This window comes from Lissotriton vulgaris, chromosome 6 (assembly GCF_964263255.1).
Source record: "Lissotriton vulgaris chromosome 6, aLisVul1.2, whole genome shotgun sequence".
NCBI lineage: Eukaryota > Metazoa > Chordata > Amphibia > Caudata > Salamandridae > Lissotriton > Lissotriton vulgaris.
In genome coordinates this window covers 323,882,043-323,898,543 of record NC_141694.1, presented here as the reverse complement: position 1 = coordinate 323,898,543, position 16,501 = coordinate 323,882,043, and the positions used below count along the sequence as shown (strand labels likewise).

At 45.6% G+C, this 16,501-nt stretch overlaps 1 long non-coding RNA gene across 1 annotated transcript; it reads right to left on the bottom strand.

The window, feature by feature from the left end:
- Nucleotides 1–14,200: 14,200 nt before the first annotated feature.
- LOC147707303 (uncharacterized) lies at nt 14,201–15,214 on the bottom strand. The gene is made up of 5 exons (XR_015296444.1): nt 15,158–15,214; nt 14,990–15,063; nt 14,853–14,905; nt 14,704–14,758; nt 14,201–14,613 (listed from the first exon to the last, which is right to left on the bottom strand). It is a non-coding gene; the product is annotated as an uncharacterized LOC147707303 (long non-coding RNA).
- Nucleotides 15,215–16,501: the final 1,287 nt, after the last annotated feature.

Below are 16,501 nucleotides of genomic sequence, written 5' to 3'. Positions count from 1 at the left end.
AGTGACGACTACGGCATGCCAAGGCCGTGAAGATCAAAGAAGGCCTTTTCAAGCTGCTCAGTGAGTGTTTTGTGTGTCGCTCTTGTCTGGCCGGGCCACATCAAAGGTAGAGCACACCTAAATGTAAATTGATACTTGTATAGCGCACTACTCACCCGCAAGGGTCTCAAGGCGCTTGTACGAATACCACTGTGGAACCCATCCTGGCTTTCCCTGTGAGGCGTCCACTCCTGGGCACCCCCAAGGTGGAGGCCAGGCATCCTTAGCGTTGTGGGGGCCGTTGTGGAGATTAAGCAAGCTATTGCCCAGAGTTGCAGAGCGGGACTCCATGATTGGAATAGGCACCGAGGCGAGAATTATCAGGTCTGTGGAATTTTGAGCCCAAGACCCGCCGAGGCGGGGAATTGAACCCTGGTCCCGGGCTAGACCTCTGCATCAGGGTCTGCCGTTCTAACCATTGAGCCACACTTCTCCACCTAGTATAATAAAGCATGCAGCGATGAGAAGGATGAGCTACATCTTACCTTGACTTCTGGCGACAGTAACTTGATTTGTGCAAAACGCCAAGAGCATAAACAAATTCAGATTAAAGCACGCAGGGATTGGGACTCTTAGATATGGGAGAATCTCTATGAAGCTGCTGTCCAAAAGGATAGCAGATCTTTTTGGACGTTTCTGGCCCATGGTAAGAAACCAACCTGCCAATTGCCTGCTCAACTGTATCTCTCCTGAGATACGGCATTCTTATTTTTCTGAATCTCTACTAACAGGGTCTAAATAACGAAAGGCCATCTAACTTTAGCACGAAAGACCTAGTACATTCATGGCTTTACAAATTGGAGGTTAGTGAGATAGCTTCTGCAATCAAAGCCATAGCAAAGGGCAAGGCACCAGGGCCAGGTGTCATCCCAGGTGACATTTTCTTAACAGACATTGATGGCTGGGCAGTATATTTTAACAGACTGTTTAATAGCATTCTTCGAGGGGCCAGCTTCACCTGTAGTTGGAAAGCAGTTAAAATCATGCATATCCATAAGAAGGGAGTGCAGGATTTGTGTCTAAACTCCAGGCGGGCCAGCCTTATTGATGATGCTTCAGAGGTTTATACAAGACAAATCCTAGGGACCTTGGAAGGTTGGATTGAGGCGCATCAATCCCTCTTTCTCCTAATTGCAGACTTTTGAAAAAAGGGTTAGCATAATTGATCAGGTTTTTAGATTTTTATTGATATACTGGAAGCCAGTTTTCCCCCAAAAACCCCATTTTTACTTGGTCTATGTTAACTTAAAGTATTCATTCGACTTTGGCCCACGTGGAAAGCTCTTGGGGGGAGAGTGGTGCTTAAAAACAATGGAGTACCACATGATCTCTTGGAGGTTTTGGTTCATCTATATGAAGAAACAAATACCCATGTCAGATGAAAAAGGGGCTGTGAACTCACAGATCAGATACCTATCCAAAAGGAAGTGCGCCGGGGATATGTCCTTGCCCCGACAATACTCTCTTTGTATTGAAATGATGGGGCATCTTATCTTGAAAACAATTTGAATGATGCATCCCAACTAGCTGGTTGCAAGATTCCCCTCGTGTTATTTGCTGTTGATAGCTTTCTGATATCAAAATCTCTGAGTGGCCTTCAATGTTTAGCAGCCACGTTTGATGCTTTTAGTGGCAAGCTAGGGCTGGTGATTAACCACACAAAGACAAAGGTTATGGCCATCAGCCTGCACAAGTCTTTTAGAAGTTCCATATTTTTGAAAGGTCGGCCATTAAAAAGGGTCAGCGAGTTTACTTACTTGGGGATCAACCTCACTAAATCAATGTTGTGGGTGTCTCAGGTTGAGAGTAGTGTGAAACCTACCCAGCATACAGGAGCCATTCTTAAAATGTATCAGGCCTCATGAGCGAAACAGATATACCCCGCTTAAAAAAGTGGAGCAAAGGCCGAAGGCAGTGCATTGTATGGGGCGGCAGTGTAGGGCAATGTTAATCTAGCCCCACGGAGGCCCAAAAAGTACCCCACTGATTCTACTCAGACGTTACCTGGAACTTAAGCCACTCTGTTATAAAGCTTAACTCAGACCACTCCTATTTTGGCACAAGCTTAAGTATTCAGTAGCACTTGGGAATTACTACCATTGCTTTCAGAACGTTGCTACCCAGGACAAGGCTGGTAACATCAAATGGTGTTATTAAGAACATGCTACACAAGATTGGCCTATGCAAATTTTGGTCCTCCTGCCCTACCCTAGAGCACCTTTCCAAAGGTATGCTTAAAGAAAGCTTTTTGGGAGTATATGGAGGCTGAAGAACTATTGCATGTCCCTGAGGGGTCTCTTGCTGATAAATCTTTGGCTTTTAAGATTGATATGGCCTTTGAGCTTTTTTTAGAACATATAACTCTGATGGCTGCTAAGAGCATATATCTTAAATTTCAATATGGTATTTTGCCATTTACATTCGCTCCAAGCGAAATGGAATCCTGGTGGTGCTGTGAGCACCACATGCCCATCATGCCAGCAGGCAGAAGAAACCCTTGCACACTATCTTTTGTCCGTCATATGTGTGCCCTGAAAATCTTGGATCACCTCTATATTCAAGTAGTTGGGATACTGACAGCACCTGGATGCTCTTTGGCTGCTGCGCACCGAGCCCAGCCAGGCAATTCTGTTCAAATATTTACACTGGAGTTGGTGCATTAGATCTGAAGCGCTCACCTGAAATATTATTCCCTAAACTTTGGAGAGCATAGCGCTCCGTATTTAATTGTCCACTTGTTATTCGCTGCAACTGTGCTGAACCTGTTATATGTGATAATATTGGACGTGAAGTTTTTTATATGATTTAATTTTTTTAATTCTGCACTTTTAACTTTCTGAATTGTATATTTATATGTTTATTTGTCTTGTACTTTTATGGTTGGGAAATACTGAATAAAGGATTTTGATGATGAATAGTTTCTTACCTGTAGGTGTAGTTTTGCAGTTTGAAGAATATTCTGGATTCACATGCTGTGCATTATTCCGCCATCTAGTGGTTGGGTCCAGAATGCTCCACTTTTTTGTAGTCACTCTTCTATTTTTTATTGTTTGTTTTTTGTTGTTGTTTGGCTTCGACAAAATCCCCATGTGTTGCTTCCTTTGACGTCCACTGTTGATCACCATCTTAAGATTTTTTTCTGTCTTTGTCTGTTTTCTCCTTTCATCTTCTTGGTGGAGGTGAGTGGGTCGCTTGTGAATCCAGAAAATTCTTCAAGCTGTAAAACTACACCTGCAGGTCAGAAACTATTCATTTAGCAGCGTGAATCTTATCTGGATTCAGATGCTGTGAATAGATTTTGTAGCAGTTTTGTTAGCCTTGTCGTGGTTGGGTTCAAGATGAGCTTAGATTTGTAAACAGACATTTTAACACTTTTTGTACCACATGACCTGCCTTGTTCATTTGAATGTCTATGCAGTAGTGTGTTGGGAACGTGTACAGATGACCACATAGCTGCTATATATATATCCTGTAAAGGTGTATTTCATAGAAAGGCAATTGTTGCTCCTTTTTTCCTTGTTGAGTGTGCCTTTGGGGTTGAGTTTAGTTTCTCCCCAACACCTATGTGGTACAGTTGAGTAGTTTGTGTGATCCATCTAGTGATCGTGCCCTTGGTTACAGGTTTTACCATATTGTCTGCAAACCCAACAAATAGTTGCTTTGTCTTCTTGCTTGTCTTTGTCACCAGCATATGTAGCACTCTCTCCGCTGTTGAAAGAAACTTGGAATTTGTATTATTTGATTTATGTGGAAGTGTGAAACTAACTTAGGTAAGAACTGATCTCTCCTTGAATTGTGAATGCTTGTATTTTACTCACCCTGCGTAGAGATGTATGGCCACCAGGATTGCTGTCTTTAGCGGGAGCATCTTTAATGTGGCCTTGTGTAAAGGCTCAAAGGATGCCTTCATTAATTGAGTGACTACCACCTTTAGATTCCATGTGGGTGCAGGTACTTTTTTTGGTGGTGCAATTCTCATTGCCCCTTCTAAGAAACGCAGCTGTGAAGAAGCTTCTTCCTATGTGACCTCTTGTGTATGCCACGATTGCAACTAGATGTACTTTTAAAGATGTAAAAGTTCATTTTAAGTCTAAAAGGTGTGTAAGATATTTTAGCACTGTTGCATTCTTTGTGTTATTCCTTAATAAGCCCTTTTTAAGACACAAGAAAGAATATCTCTTCCATTTAGAGCAGTAGCACTTCCTTGTTGTTGACGTTCTTGCTTCGCTTAGAACAGCCATTATGTTCTCTGGTAGCTTTAGATGACCAAATGCTAAATCTTCAGGAGCCAAGCTGCCAGACTCAAAGACTCCGGTTTTGGGTGTAGCACCCTTTCGTCTTTCATTGACAACAGGTCCTGTTGTGTTGGTAGTTTCAGAATGTTCCCCTGTGCTATTTACATTAGCTCAGTAAGTCATTATTGCCTCGCAAACGTAGGGGCAATTAGTATTAGAGTCATTTTGCTCCTATTGCATTTGTTGATCACTCTGTAACAGTGGTATCGTGGGCAAACAGTAAGCAAATATCCCTGACCAGTCTATCGACAGAGCATTCCCTAAGTATTGGTGGTATGGTTATCTGGACGAAAAGTTTAGGCATGTGTGTGTTCCTTGAGGTTGCAAATAGGTCTATCTTTGGTGTTCCCCAACTCCAGAAGATCTTTTTGAGTACCTTCTGATTGAGTTCCCATTTCTGAGAGCATGATGATTGTCTGCTCAGTTTGTCCGCTTCTACATTGTATTTCCCTGGTAGATGAAGTGCTGTTATATTTAATTGTCTCTATATTGGCCAGTTTCAGATTTCAATGTCTAACTTTGATAGGGCTTGCTAATTGATATAAAATATTGTAATTGTATTGTCTGTTTGGATCAATATTGTCTTTCCTAATAGCTCTTTTTGAAAGAATTTTAAGACTAGGAACACAGGGCGTTATTCATGAGGCCCTTACGCTGAAGTTGCATCACTTTTTATGACGCTGCGTCGGTGTAAAAAATGTGCCATGCTGCGCCATATTTATGAGGTGACATATCTAGGCACATGCGTCACTTCGCAAATCCCTGTGCTATGATATACCTGCAACAGGTATAATGTATGCAGGGTGGGCGTTCTGGCGCAGGAAAGCCTCGTAGAAGTGACGCAGTGAAATCTATGCGATTTCACTGCAACACTTCTATGGCATCAGTGCGTCAAATCCTTACACCTGCTTGAAGCAGGCGTAAGGGGTGACTCAGTTTTTTACATGGGGCTTGACACATATAAAATGACACATTGCTGGACTAGCGCCTGTTTTCAGACACATTCCAGCAATGCGCCATTTCTGCTCCTACAGATACGTCAGGATTACTGACGTATCTGGTCAATCCTTGCAATATGGAGTGCTGTACAGTACATACGGTGCATCCGTGGTGTCGCAAGGATGCCGTTATGAAAAGTGTTGCATTACTGTTTTCCCACAGCGATGCAATACTTTTCAAAAATGAGGCCCAGAGTCTTTAGTTCTAAGAAATTGATAAGAAATTATCGGTCCAGCCTTAGCCCGGAACCCCCTGCCCCTAACCGCCAACACAAATATTGATGCCAATGCTGTGAATAAATGGATTAGTGACATGGTGGAGGATGTTGCTCCAGTTAAACGAGCAATGTCACGGAGGGAATCTCCCTCGGCCCCCTGGTTCTCAGAGGAACTAAAAGCAGAAAAATCAGCCTGTAAAAGATTGGAACGGCTGTGGAGGGCAAATTATTGTGAATTGGCAATTGCCCGCTACCGGGCAGCCATTAGTGAACTTCACAAATCAATAAGAAAGGCTAAAAAACATTTTTTTGCCACCTCCATTCAGCAAGCAGATCATTCAAGTAAAGAAGTTTTTAAAATAGTACAGTCCTTTTTTAAACCTAGATGTATCGAGACAGAGGTTATCCCTTCGGTAGCACTCTGTGATAGCATCTCGAAATTTTTTGATAACAAAATTAAGAAAGTTTACAATTCATTCTCCCTACCAAGATCCACGGAAAAAGAGGATATGGCCGAGGCTAGTTGCCCTCTGGTGTTCCTATGTCAATTCCAGGCGATCTCGCTACCTGAGGCCCTGCAAGAAATAAAAAGGTGTAAATCCGGGTCTCCTGATGACCCCTGTCCACCTAAGCTCTGGAGTCTGATGGCAGAGTCAATTGCGCCCGTTCTCCAGCATGTGTGGAATACATCGATTTTCTCTGGAGTGTTTCCGGATTGTTAGAAACATGCCACACTGCTTCCTCTGAAAAAGAAAGCGAATGGAGATCCGGAGGATCTTAGCAATCTGCGACCAATCTCACAATTGGCGGCTCCTGGCAAAATGTTGGAGAAACTGATCCAACGACATCTAAATAGGTTTGTGGAGGACAATAAAATTCTGCATGAAACCCAATCGGGCTTCAGGGCAGGTTTCAGTACTGAGACCGCCCTGATTGAGGTGGCCGAGTCAGTTAGGTGGTCGTTGGATTCAGGGGCATCTGCTATGCTGGTGCTCCTGGATCTATCGGCCGCCTTTGACACGGTTGACCACGGAAGGCTTCTGCATCGATTGGCAGAGGTAGGACTACAAGACCAGGCGCTCGGCTGGCTTCATTCTTATTTGTCTAATAGGTCCCAGAAGGTAGCATTGGGGACCTTTGTGTCCAAAGCTAGGCGCCTGGACTGTGGAGTACCACAAGGCTGGGCACTCAGCCCGCTGCTTTTTAACATTTACTTAGCCCCACTTTTTACTTTAATTTCTAACTGGGGTGTCACAACAATTTCGTATGCGATGACACCCAGTTAGTTTTGCCCTACTCGGAGGCATCAGAGGCAGCATTTGCTAACTTCAAGGGATGTCTTTGTGACGTGGCTAGCTGGATGAACACTAACAAGTTGAAGTTGAACGCCGAAAAAACCGAGGTGCTTTTCTGCAGAACTCTGGTGGCCTACAGAGATGGGCACGGCGCCTACCCCCAGTACTAAGGCTAAAAACCTGGGAGTACAGTTGGATGATAGCTTATCCTTTCTGCCCCACATTCAACAGGTGGTCGGAGGATGTTTAAGTAAATTGAGAAACTTACGGAAATTTCTCCGGCTTTTGCCAGAGGGATGCCGTAAAACGGTAATCCATGCTATGGTCACCTCAAGGCTGGATTATGCTAACGGTTTATACTTGGGCCTTCCGAAATATCTGATCCAACGGCTACAAACCGTTCAAAATGCGGCTGCAAGACTGGTAAAGCGTATTCCATTCAAGCAACGTGTCTTTCCGCATTTGTATAGACTACACTGGCTTCCGGTAGCTAGCGGAATTTAATTTAAGGCCCTAACCCTGGCATTTAGAGCCTTACATGGAACCTGTCCCTACTACCTTAAGGCTCGCCTCCCCAGATATGTACAGGCGAGACATCTTCGCTCAAACTCCTTGCTCCAACTTTGTGTCCCTCGAGTTAGGCGTGCCCGGATGGGGGGCAGGACCTTCTCAGCCAGCGTGACGAAGCTATGGAACACTCTACCGCTGGTTATACAGTTGGCACCCTCCGAAGCCACTTTCAGGAAGCTACTGAAAACGTGGCTCTTTGAGTAATGAGCGTCCTTCCCTCTGCCTCATCCTGCGTTTGCTTGCACTGCACACTTAGCGCCGGGACACCTCTTCTGAGGTAACTGTACGCGCTTTATAAAACTCTGTATTATTATTATTATTATTATTATTATGCTGTGCTGCATCTTGTTCCTTTAAGAATCCTCAGACCTTGAGCAAACTCATGTGACCTACCCAGCCCATATGAGAGGCATCTGTTGTAATGGTTCCTGTTGGAGCTGGTTGTGCAAATTTCCTTCCTTGTGTTACATGTGATCTGTTCCACCACACCATCTCTCCCCCTAGCTTCTGCGTGGCAACCTCTAGATCTTCCCAACTCCCTCTTGCTTGTGACTATTGGTTATGTAGCCATTCCTGAACTGGTCACATGTGTAATCTTGCATATGTAATCAACGGGATGCATGAAGCCATCTGCACTAACAATTTCCCCACAGTCCTTACTTTCAGAGCTTGCCACTGTAGGAAAGTGCCTCCTTTTGAAATGGTCATCCCCACTTTTTGTCCTAGCACTGATGCTTTTTGACTGAAAGTGCACTTGGTCCCTAATCACCATGGGTCAGTGCCAGTACTCTTTCCCTTACAACAAGGTAAGGGTTGGTAAATCAGAGCTGAGGTTTTATGTGGACTACAGAGGTCTCAATGCTATCACTAAGGTGCACACCCTATCCCAATAGCTGATGAATTAATCGATATGTTGGGTGCTACAAAATTTGACATCAGGGTACTGGCAGATTGGTCTAACCCCTGGAGCAAAAAAGAAATCAGCATTCTCGACCCTAGATGTGCATTACAAGTTCACCGTGGCTAAAGAATGCCCCTGTCACCTTTCAAAGGTTGGTGAACAAAGTCCTTGCTGGGTTGGAGTCCTTTAGTGCAGCATATCTTCATGATATTGCTGTCTGCGGCTCCACCTGGCAGGATCACGTGATCCCCCTTGGAAAGGTCCTGAGGTTCTGCAACATGCAGGACTTACTTTCAAGGCAAGCAAGTGGTGGGGTGTGGCTTGCCAGCAAGATGGTGCCTGGGGCCCATTAATTCGCCACAATCATCCGAATCCAATCTTCATCTGGCTGTGTGAGTGCCCCCACGGTATAGCAGGCAACAGCGGATACTTCCTGGGCAGCCGAGTACAAGCGGCATTGAGGCTGGGGTCTTGCGGGCTGCAAAGACCGGAGTGGTGTGCAGTGTGACCCGAGGCAATCTTGGGGAGGTGGGCGGTGACCTCGGCGAAATTGGCCTGGGACCCCCGTCAAGACTACGGCACTATGACGACTGAGGGAAGCAGAGTGCAGGTTGCGGATGGAAGGCCACTGTGGATTTGGTTCGGAAGGTGAGGGGTGGAGGGGAAGCACAAGATTCCGGCTTCCCCCGTCATTTGGACCCTTCCCCCCCTACCATCCGCTGCTGCGCTCTGGTCACGGCGCCCTAGGTGTAGTGTAGTTCCAATATCCCCGATAGGCTTTGCGAATTGGAATAATATACACTATATTTTTGACATAGGACTGAGGTCAGTATGTCTCTATCGAGTACATTAAACTTAATTACTTGTGTGTGCCAGCTAACTCAGAGGTCACTAGAAACTTTCTCGAGGAAACAAGAAGGGATTAGTTTCTGACAACCGCATAAACATGACAACTTTGTTTCCCTTACAGTCAGAACAATATCTTCAGAGTTGTGGAAACAATAGATAACCATTTCACTCAGTCAATCGTGCATGCTTCGTTTCTACAGAATTGTTGCATAGAAATAGGAAGACGGGAGTTTCAATAAAAAGGGTCTATTGACCAGTCTTCTTTCTCATGCAAGAGATATGAACTGCTACAATCGTAGGACGGAATGCGAAATATAATGTGTACAGCGTTAACAGTAATATAAAATAATACTGTAATAGCATAGGCTGTAGCTATGACATATATAAACATACATACATAAATAACACAGGCTAAAATACTCAACTGATGCTTCTAAAATAATCCTACCCCAGGGTACCTAACCTAAGTCTAGTACGAGGGAAGAAGTAGGTGCTGTTTTAGCTATAGTTTAGTTTACTTTAGTTGTGCCAAGAACTGCCAAAGGTTTCTCTAGGTTCTAATCAGCTCCATACCTTTACAGTGAGAGAAGTTGGTATCTCTTTCCCGGGACTCAATCTCTAACACCCCGCAAGGGGAGTCAGAAACACTGGAGCTGGATTCTCAGTGAGGAGGATGACAGCGTCTGGTCAGTGCGTCAGTTGGGGAGTTGACTTCCGACGGGACTTGCTGTGGCGAGCAGCGTCGTGCAAGTAGGTAGCCGAACCGCACTGTGCCTTGCCATAGCAAGTGAAGGCATATTTATACCTTGAAGGTGTTTAGGAATGCCAGTATTGACGTAAAAGTCGGGCATTAGAACGTCATGAAAGAACCCCTAAGGAATAGATGTTCATACACAATAAATGAGTTCTTGGAGAAATCAACATCCAAGCAAGGGAAAGTCATAAAGGCTTAAGAGCCTGGTTTTCCAGGGACTCGTTGAAACGTAGATGAACGGATGTAAGTAGCCATGCCTGTATTTGGGTAGCATGGACTATGCCTAAATAAGGGCTGGATTTCTATGCCTAAATAAGGGCCTGGGAGCCTGGAGATGAGCTGCTGCTTGGCTCATGAGATGCTACAGCCTCACCAAAGACACACCGACTGGCACTACAGGAAAGGGGCGGGTAGATGAGCGGTGCCAGAGGTCAGGACAAAAGTAGGGAACGCCAGACAGTTGCCCCTCAAGGTGTCAGCAGAGGCGGGTGAGCTCCGGGAGCAGCCGGTGGGTGCCTGACCTTACGCCTCAACTGTTTGAAATGTACAGGCACCCAATCAGTCACAAGGACTGTGCTGTGCCCAGGTGAGGCCATGGGAGCAGCGGGATCCGCGTCCCTGATTCGGTGGGCCCACGCCTGGATGCCAGTTGGAGTGCTGAGCTCAGTGCCTGAGGAGGGACTTGGCTGCCGGCTGGGGGTCGGCCTGCCCGAACACACACCCTGTGGGCGCACCCATCAAACGCCATCATGCGGCGTGACCTGGCAGGCGTAGCAGCAGCAGCACGCACACCAGTCGATAGCTCAAGGAAGTGTATTGTAGTAAATGGTGTATCCAGAACGTGGCCTGAGAGGTGAGGGCCTACAGCCGCCTTGCTTGCATGGTGTTGGCACTTGGTTGGGCCTGGGAGTGAGGCTGTGCCCGGGCCCGGTTGCAGATGACATGAGGGCTACATCCCAAAGCGCACAGAGTTCACAGATGCAACGCAGAGGCTGATCGACGGTTAGAACACGAGGTGCACATACTTACCGTGGCCCCTGTTAGTTAATCCTGCAAGCCCTGTCACTCGATGCAGCTCAAGAAGCACTGGGCCTTACGGACCCGGCTGGCCTGCACAGGTCTGGCACCGGTAATCGGAAGCTGTCATAGGTGAAGCCACAACTCTGATTCCCCGGCTTCGGAGGGTCGGCAACAGTGATCCCAACTGATTTAATAGGCCTCAGCTCGCACAGGGTCAGACTCAGTAGACGAGCAGCAAGATGAGCAGGCAGCATACTGGAGCGGGCGAGCCAATCATGCTGCCAACCGAGGTCGCCAAGCAGCCTGGCCCAGGCCAAGAGGGGCCAAATCACACCGGGCACTCAACATTGGAGTCCAAAATAGATACAGTACTCAAGGGGGTGGAGCAGATTGGGACTTCGCTATCATAGACCCTCTCATCCCTATAGGAGTGTATCGCTTAGATCTCGTCTGACTTTACATTGCTGCATGCAGACCATCGCAAGCTGTCAGGGAAGGTCACTGAAATGGAGACAGAACTAGAGGAAGCTCTCAAAGCCACATCAGCCAAGGTACGTGATCTTGCTGAGCAGGTGCAAGCCATGGAGCGCAGAATGGAAGACTCTGAGGGCCGCCCCTGCTGTAATAATATCCGAGAGAATTGCCACTTTACTGAAGACACGCTGACCTACAGAGCGGCTATTAACGTTGGAATGTATTAACAAAACACTAGGATTCGGTTCGGTGAATCTCTACAGCTTCACCAAGACTTCATTCAGACTCAGCCCAGTAGATTCGGCATAAAATTATCGTATTAAGCTTGATTAACTTCACAATCTGGCTGGCCCATCTATTTCAACTCAATGTATGGGAGGCATCTTGAAAATCAGACATCTACAGTCCACACCCTGCGGAGAACCCGAGAACATTGCAGGGTTTGAAACACATTGGCACAATGGCTAAAGCCAATTAGCTTTGTTTGGACTACACATGGGAAATAGCAGAAGAAATCAATCCCCAGTAGTGATATGACCCACTAGCTTATGTAGTTATCTTCAGCCTAGTATACAGGCAGGATCTTCGAACTGAGTAAAGTCCGCCTGATTTTTGTTCTGTACACACAAACTGGTTCCCTCCAATTCTTAGGAGGACAATGAGAATATGAATGGTGTTTTGTTGTAAATACTTTGATATTTATGTGTTTTTTTTCACTTTTATAGTTTCGTGATTTGTATGTAATTTACGTTTTTTGTATGTATTGAGGTCACTCTGAAATATTCGGTGCACTTCTCTATGTCATGATGAAATGTTTGCCCTTATAAAAGGTAATAAAGGGTTTAATTGAAATTAATCACATGTACTTAGAACTGAGTGTCTAGGTGCAGCGGAGTCATTTTGTAAGATCCTATCTGGTCACTTGCTTGTTTTTGATATTAGAGTGGTCCAGGCCAGGTAGAGACAGGACCCAAGCCCTTGTTTGATAGTGCTAGTAATAATATCCTTCTCATCGGCCTACCGGAGGGAGTGGAGAGGCCGCAACACGGTGGCATACACAGAGCAATGGCTCTGGTACCGGTGGATGCACACTCCCCCTTTTTCACAGTGGAAAAGGCCATAGAGTTCCCTCGGGCCGAACACCACTGGGTGCTGGTCCGGGGTCCTTCTTGTTCCGACTTCTCAATTTCAAGGACCGGGACACAGTACTGTCAATCAGAGTGGACAATAGAACAGCCCTCTTCTTCCCGGACAATGCCTTTGGCGTGCCGAGACAACAGGGTACTTTTCTGGCAGTGAAGAGAGAGATGTGAGAACTCGATATTCGTTATTGCCTTTCTTCCTGGTGCGCCTGCGGAACTGTTGTTGTACGGCAGAAGACACTGAAGACACGTCTTCCACCCGTAACACACATGCGCCACTCATGGTGTGATCCTCCCATGTCACGCCCTCCACGCCTGCTTAAACTCTCTCTTAACATGGCATGCCACCCACCACCATGATGCCCTGGAACGTTAGAGGAATGCGTTCGCCAGCAGGCAGGTACAAAACATATGCCTACATAAAGCACCATGCCACCCACTTAGCACTGTCGCTGGAAACGCATCTAGCCCAGCCGGAGTTTGCAAACTTCAGCATAGGTGGAGGAGCCATGTATTAGGCTATTCCTCATATGCCAGAGTCGCCCCCATGTGGATTTGCCCGGGTAGCCAATACACACCCGAAGAGAGAGAAATAGATGTACATGGGTGTTATGTGCTAGTCCAAGGTAAGGTAAATGGGAGGCAGATAGTTCTGGGGTCCATCTATGCCCCCAACACCAATCAGGCAACATTCTGGGAAGGGGCTTTCTAATATACTATCCCGTTGGTGTGACATCCCCTGGCTGCTGGGAGGAGATTACAAAGTAGTACTAGACACCAACGTAGACAGGTCCTTCCCACCTTTACAGCTCACCACCGCAGCTTCTAACGCCAATTTTAGGGGTATGGTTGAACCACTGGGGACTAGCGGACGTATGGAGGACATTGCATCCACTGGAGCATGTATACTCGCATTGCTCTCACCCACACAGGCTGCATGTACGTTTCGACCAGTTATTGGGAAGCGTTACACTCATCACTGAGTGTGCTCCGGCAGCATACTTGGGCCGCACACACTCGGACCACATAGTACAGATGTTCGACGAGGGTAGTGCGCAGGATGCCCGCTTGTGCAGGTTACAGCCCGCGGTGCTGGAAGACCCTCCCTATCAGGGCCTCAGTGGCTGCCATTATTGAAAATTACTATGAGACAAACACAGGCTCAGTTCCAGATGCTGGTATTGTGTGGGATGCGTGCAAAGCAGTAGCCCAGGGTCAGTGCATGGGGCTCAGCTGTAGCATGCGCCGACAACTAGAACAAGAGGCAAAGCGTATAGAGGATGCCCGTATGCACTTAGAGATGATGGTAGCGAATGCAATCAGTACCCAACATGCGCTAGATGACCTGAAGCATGACTATGTCAGGGTCATGGAACGTCCATGACGCATAAATTATGCCGCACATGCAGCACGAACTCACGCTGAGGTAGATAGAGCAGGTAGGTTGCTTGCAAGATTGATCACCTAAACAACAAAACTACTGGGTTTGGGCTCCCAACAGCACTGCTTGCCACAAGCATTTAAACAACAACTGAGATTGCATGTGCTGCCAATCCTTTTGCTCGTTTATTTATAGTTAGAACACCTGACTGTTAAACAAATGTTCCTGAGACCAACAAGTGTCGTTTTACTTCTATTTTATTTTGAAAAAAAGGGGGGTTATATTTTATTATTAGAATATGAACCGTTTTTTGAGAATTTTCAAAGCATAATTTTAGACCTTATGTACAACTAACAAATCATCATCATATAAACACAACAAGACTTTTTCAATAGAAATCTTTTTTAGACTTTATAGACAACATATAATACAAAACACTCAGTCATACTGCTCACAAACCACACTATTTACATATCTACAAACAATACAAAGAGAGAACATACAAATTATATCTACAATGTAATCACTATGGATTTACAATGAAGCCTAGAACGTAGTCATATATTTACAAAGCTATTCAAAAATAAATATCATCCATTTTTTGGTTTGTTAAAGGCTTGATAAGTCTACGCGTTTCGAACTCATATGAGTGAATGAGTTCTCATCAGGACCAAGGTCTGTGAAAAGAAAGGGGGAAACTTATTGGTATGCTGTTTTGGTATTAAAACTAGTGCCTACCGCCCCTACTACTAGCTTGTGTCTCTTACCTCTCAGTCACTTAGAAACCAGAAAAAACTGCGAGTAATCTGGACACCCAACCATCTGTTATGGAGAAAATAAATGACTCCCATCAATGTCTACCAAAACAAAGACCATTTTGCATTACAATCAGGTTCCAACCTCTTTTCATGCTTACATAAATCTGGTGGGGGCCAGGCTCTCTGACGACTTTGGGCGGTCAAGCTCCGGCTGTGTGTGAAAACGGAGTTTTGTAAATGATGGCTCTGGGTTTGACAACAAATGCATATAGCTTGACCCTGAGTGTATTCTCACCTCGGTGCCAGGCGCTGTATATTCAAGCAGCTGGTATGGGATCAAACAATGGTCCGTGGTACATTGGAGTTAATCTAAAAGACCAAGATGGAAAGCTGCAGTCAGACAACGTGGCCTGCATGTGCTCGGGTTTTGAAAAAGAGTTCCGCCAGCGCGTGGCAAACTTACCGGCAGGATCGTCGATACCGGGCAGCGTTCCGTTTTGTCAATCGTCCGAGTCTTCCGGGTCCGCAAAGGATCCTGGGAGTGTGGGCCGATGCCTACTATTTTGGATGGTCCGTCTTTTAACAGAGCTGGGTTTGTTTAGCGAGAGGTCATGCTTGGGAATTGTAGTTTCTCGCTACCAGTTGTCGACCGAATACCACTCTGTGTTATTTTTCATGTGTTTCCGAATTGAAAATTTACGAAATAACAAGGTGCCCATTTGTATGTATTGTGGTTCGTATAAATTGTTTTTGATATTCGAAATGCTCCAATAGTACAAGGTCCAGTAGCATGAATCGGGCGTTGCCACGATCTTGTCGGAAATTGTGTTTTTTTGAGTATTGATCGGCTGCATGTGACCATTAATGAAAAAACAACAGATGTGACCTGTTTGGTCCGTTTTTTGAAAGAGCCAAGCTCATTTGGCAGGGGGTCAAATGTTTGGGAATTCCCGCTACGGCTTTGCGGCAGAGTGGGTCTCTGTTTGTTTGTCCTGTATAATTCAATTACACTGGATACGAGCCAATACGGGCCCGTTATGTATAGTGCGGTTCGTCTGAGTTTATTTCCAGTCTAACTTAGTCGAGTGGCATGGATAGAGCATAGCTTTTATCGTATCAAAATTGTTTCTGTGGCAATTAGTGGACTGCGAGTAGCACAATGGAAGGAATGAGCGGTTATTTGAAGAAGTGTAGCATGTTGGCATGGTGGGCTGGAATTAAATATTTTGATCTCAAGGAGAGATATGCTTCCAGGATTGCGTGTGATTGGAAATGCATCGAAAGTGGTTTTTTTTTACAGGAGTGTCAATCCGATGTGGTCAGGGTTCTGGTCTTTGGGGAACTTTTTGGTGTCAACAGTGCCTCATCGTGATTACAACTTAAACATTTCGGACATCTCGTTGAGCCCGTGAAATGCTGTGTTGAATTTAACTATTAGCATAGCTTCCATTTTTGTAAGTTTTGCATCGAGATTCCCACTTCTGGTGTCACTTTCCACTTTGGCGATGACTGTCCAAATGACATCTGACTCTTTATGTTGTTTTTCTTTCCAGTGGTTAACCAGAGGGGCTGCGGCCACACTATTACGAATTCTGGATTTGTGTTGTTGTATTCGTAGGCGCACCTCTTGATTAGTTTTGCCGATATATGCCAATTTACAGGGACAGATGATTCCATATACCACATTGCGTGATTTACAATTAGAGAATTTGCAAGATTGATCAGACAAGAGCATTCGCAGACTCCGGTTCTTGCGCTGCGATTGGAGGCAGGTCACCTGCTGATGTGCAAAAAGAACATACATCGC